Source organism: Ictidomys tridecemlineatus, chromosome X (genome assembly GCF_052094955.1).
Source record: "Ictidomys tridecemlineatus isolate mIctTri1 chromosome X, mIctTri1.hap1, whole genome shotgun sequence".
Taxonomy (NCBI): domain Eukaryota; kingdom Metazoa; phylum Chordata; class Mammalia; order Rodentia; family Sciuridae; genus Ictidomys; species Ictidomys tridecemlineatus.
Window position 1 is genome coordinate 79553605 of NC_135493.1, and position 5012 is coordinate 79558616.

The window sequence follows — 5012 nt, forward strand, 5'->3', positions numbered from 1 at the left end:
GAGTTTGGGTTACTGTTAGTGTTAGTGTTAGGGTTAGGGATAGGGTTAGTGTTAGGGTTATGGTTACGTTTAGTTTTAGTATTAAGGTTACGAATAGGGTTAGAGATAGAGTTAATGTCAGTGTTATGCTTAGTGCTAGGGTTAGGTTCGTGTTAGGGTTTAGGTTCGTCATAGTGTTATGGCTAGGATTAGTGTTAGTGTTAGGGTTACGTTTAGGGTTAGGGTTTCTGTTATGTTTAAGGTTTGGGTTAGGTTAGTGTTGGTGTTTTCATTGAGGTTAGGTATAGGGTAAATGTTAAAGTTATGGTTAGAGTTAGGGTTCATGTTAGAATTAGTGTTAGGGTTAGGGTTCGTGTTAGAATTAGGGTTAGGGTTAGGGTTAGTGTTAGGTTACGTTTAGGAATAGAGTTAGAATTAGTGTTACCTCTTGGGATAGGTTTTGGGTTCTGGTTCTGGTTAGGGTTAGGGTTAGGTTTAGTGATAGATTTAGAGTTAGGGTTAAAATTTGTGTTACTGTTATGATTAGGGTTAGGGTTAGTGTTAGGATGAGAATTAGGGTTAGGTTTAGGGTTAGTGTTAGTGTTAGTGTTATGGTTAGAGTTACGCTTAAGGTTTGGTTAGTGTTAGGATAACGTTAGGGTTAAGGTTAGTGCTGATGTTAAGGTTACGTTTAGGTTTAATGTTAGTTTTAGGGTTAAAATTAGGGTTAGGGTTAGGATTAGTGTTAAGGTTATGCCTAGTGTTAGGGTGTAGGGTTAGGGTTAGTTTAGGTTTAGGGTTAGGGTTAGGGTTAGTGTTAGGATATGGGTTAGGTTTAGGGTTAGGTAAGGGTTGGGGGTACGGTTGTGGTTTGCGTTAGGGTTTTTGTTAAGTTAGGGTTAGAGTAAGAATTTGTTTTAAGATTAGTTTTAGGGTTAAGGATAGGTTTAGGGTTAGTTATCGGGTTAGATTTTGTGTAAGTTTTAGGATTTGTTGTAGAATTTGGGTTAGGGGTTGTGTTAGAGTTAGGGTTAGTGTTTGGTTTAGGGTTAGCATTAGTGATAGGTTTAGGATTATGGTTAGAGTTACTGTTAGGTTTAGGGTTAGGTTTATTGTAAGGGTTAGTGTTAAAGTTATGGTTAGGATTAGGTAAGGGATAGGGTTTGGGTTAGGTTAGGATTAGGATTATAGTTTGGGTTAGGGTTTGTTGTAGGGTTATGGTTAAGATTCAGAATAGGGATAAGATTAGGGTTAGGGTTACTGTTAAATTTAGGTTTAGGGTTCGTTTTAGTTTTAGAGTTAGTGTTAGTTTAAGATTTAGGGTTAGAATTAGGGTTAAAGTGAGGGTTAGCATTAGGGTTAGGATTAGTGTTTCACTTAAGATTAGATTTAAGATTATTTTTTAGTCTTAGTTTTCGAGTTAGGGTTAGGTAAAGGTTATGGTGAGGTTTAGGGTAAGGTTTAGGGTTTGTATTAGGATTAGGGTTAGGGTTAGGTTAGGTTTGGTTTTGTATTATGGTAGGGTTAGGGTCAGTGTTAGATTTAGTTTTAGGGTTAAGTTTAGAGTTATGGTTAGGGTTAGTAATAGGGTTAGGGTTAGGGTTAGTGTTATCATTAGTGTTAGTGTTTGGGTTAAGTTTAGGGTTAGGTTTAGTGCAAATTTAGGTTAGAATTAGGGTTAAGTTAGGGTTATGATTATGGTTATGTTTACAGTTTAGTTACGTTTAGTGTTAGGGTTAGGATTAGGGTTAGGGATAGTGTTAAGATTAGGTTTAGGGTTAGTGTAAGGGTTATGGTCAGTGTTAGGATAAGGTTTAGGTTTAGGTTTAGTGTTATAATCAGAGTTAGTGTTAGTCTTAGTGTTAGTGTTAGGGTGAGTGTTAGGGTTAGAGTTAGGGTTAGTGTTAGGATTAGGATTAAGTTAGGTTTAGGTTTAGGTTTAGGGTTAGGTTATGTTTAGGGTAAATGTTAAAGTTAGGCTAGGTTTTGTGTTATGGTTCGAGTTAGGGATAGGGTTAAGATTAGGATTACTTAGAGTTAGGGTTAGGTTTATGGTCAGTGTTAGGGTTAGTGTTAGCATTACGGTTAATATTATGATTAGATTAGTGTTAGGTTTATTGTTAGTATTAGGCTTGGGGTTAATGTTAGTGTTAGGGTTAGCGTTAGTGTTAGTATTTGATTAGGGTTAAGGTAAGGTTTAGGGTTAGGTTTAGGGTTATAATTACAGTTAGTACTTCTGTTAGGGTTTGGGTTATGTTGAGTGTTAGGGTTAGGGTTTAGTGTTAGGTTTAGGGTTAGTGTTATGGTTATGGTTATGGTTATGATTATGATTAGAGTTAGGTTTAGGTTTAGCTTTAGAGTTAAGTTAAAATTAGGGTTAGGTTTGGGTTAGTGTTAGGGTTAGGATTAGAGTTGGGGTTGGGGTTCATGTTAGGATTAGAGTTATCTTTAGGTTTACTTAGGTTTAGGGTTAGGATTTGTTTTAGGGTTTGGGTTAGGTTTAGTGTTACATTTAGGTTTAGGTTTAAGGTTAAGGTTAGTGTTAGTGTTAGGGTTAGGTTTAGGGTTAGGAATAGTGTTAAGTTTAGGGGTAGGTTTAGAGATAGTGTTAGATTTATGGTTAAGTTTTGGGTTAGTGTTACGTTTAGGGTTAAGTTTAGGGTTAGTGTTATGGTTAGGTTTAGTGTTTGGTTTTGTTTTAATGTAAGTTTTAGGGTTAGCGTTAGGGTTTGGGTTATTGTTAGAGTTAGGGTTAGGTTTCTCTTAGGGTTAGTATTAGTGTTATTGTTAGGGTAAGGTTTAGGGTTACGTTAGGATTAGGTTTAGGTTTTGTGCTAGGGTTAGGTTTAGGGTTAGCATTACCATTAGTATTAGGGTTAAAGTTACTGTTAGGTTTAGGGTTATTGTTAGAGTTAAGTTTAGGTTTGAGGTTAGTGTTAGGGTTACAGTTAGGTTTAGGGTTATTGTTAGTGTTAGATTTAGTGTTAAGATTAGTGTTAGGTTTAGGGTTAGGTTTAAGTTTAGGTTTACAAATAGGGTTAGGGTTAGTGTTAGGGTTAGAATTAGGGTTAGGGTTAGGGTTAGGTTTATGTCATTGTTAGTGTTAGATTAGGCTTAGAATTAGTGTTAGGGTTAGGGTTAGGTTTAGTTTTAAGTTTATGGTTAGTGTTAGTGATAGGGTTCAGTTTAGGGTTAGGTTTAGGATAGGGTTTGGGTTAGTGTTAGGGTTTATGCTAGGGTTAAGTTTATGGTTAATATTAGGTTTATGTTAAAGTTACAGTTAGGGTTAGGGTTAAGGTTAGGGTTAAATTTAGCTTTGCCACAGTCTGGCTGGGCACAATTCAGGAGCCACTTGCCAAAAGAAACTAACTTTATTTTTAGAACTACAAATGCCAAACAAAACAGCTCCTCAGGAAAAAACCCTCAGAGCCCAACTGCCACCACCAGCTTCCACAAGCCTCTCACCCACACCAACCTCCCACAATCCTCCTGCTCTTGAGGCAGATTGGCTGGGTTGCATAGGTGGAGCCAAAGAAGTCCCCCAATGAGCAGCTCCGTGGAGGAGCCAATCAGCTAGATGTTGCTGGGGCCGCTGTGAGCCAATCATCAGCTGGCAGTCTGAAGGGCAGAGAAACAGCCCAATGAACATCACCGCAGAGGAGCCAATCAGCTAGATGTTGCTGGGGCCGCTGTGAGCCAATCATCAGCCGGCAGCTGGAAGTTTGCTGGCAGCTGGAAGTTTGCTGGGGCCCCTTTGGCTGTGGCTCTCAACATCTCCCCCTCTCTGTTTAAACAATAAGCATGTGGCTTAGGGACTGTGCCTGCCTTAGGTTGTCCAATACTACATATGGTCCTTACCCATCTTCGGATGAGCTGACCTCAGGGCATCAGCCTCCTGTCTTAGGTTGGTACCATTGTAATTGGATCTTACCTGTCATTGACTACCGGTCCAGTATACAGCCACAACTGTGGAGAGGTCTTTGTAACAGCGGGGGGTGAGGTTCTTTGCCTCACCTCTGTTGGCTCCCGAATTTTAGCTGAACGATCATGACAAGCAGAAGGGAGGAAGATACACCAAGCCAATTGATGGCTCCTGTTGGGAAAATTGTATCACCGATGACATCATCAGCAAAAATACCCCAACACTACCACAAGTCGATGCACCAACAGATAGTTCACAATGCATACAAGTGAGTTCACAATGCATACAAGTGACACATAGTTTAGGCAAGTCCTGTAAGCAGTTCAGTGATGGCTATTGCAGAAACTGTCGATTAGTTTTATCTTTGTCTTCACCAGCACTGGGATGAAAATAGGAATTCTGGCAATAATGGCTAAAGAAAAAATTATGTAACATTCATTTCATAAGTCACTAAAAGAATACAATTTTCTTAACAATTTACATTGCCTTCACCTGCACTGTGATGAAGATAGGAATTCTGGCAATAATGGCTAAAGAAAAAATTATGTAACATTCCAGAAGGCACTAAAAGAAAACAATTTTCTTAACAATTTACATTATCTTGAAGAGAATTATTAAATACAATGAAAAGGAAAGGTGAAAGTAAACGAACAGATCTGTTAACCTCCTTTTTTGTTTACATATTAAAACAATTCTTAACAGTTATTTACCCAATTTAAATTAAACCATTTAAATCACGTGAATTAAAAAAAATATTTGGATCCATTTTTTCATGAGCGCTCATCATATATGATATATGGACATACGTATATTCAAACATATAACACAAAACACAAGTGTGCACACATTATATAATACATACAACATATAACATAATAGTAAAGGCCTTATAACTTTTTACAGGTGAAATCTCCATTGCAATGATTAAAAACTTTATAGTCAAAAATAGAAAATAGAACTGATCAGCAAAACATTAACCTAGGTCTGTATGAGCTCAAAAAACAAAATAGAACTTCATGATATGGGAAAGGGCAATAATAAAATAGATATTGAAAAAAGCATCCTGGTTCTGTCACAGATGTAAGGATAGCCAAATTGGAGTTTTGGATAT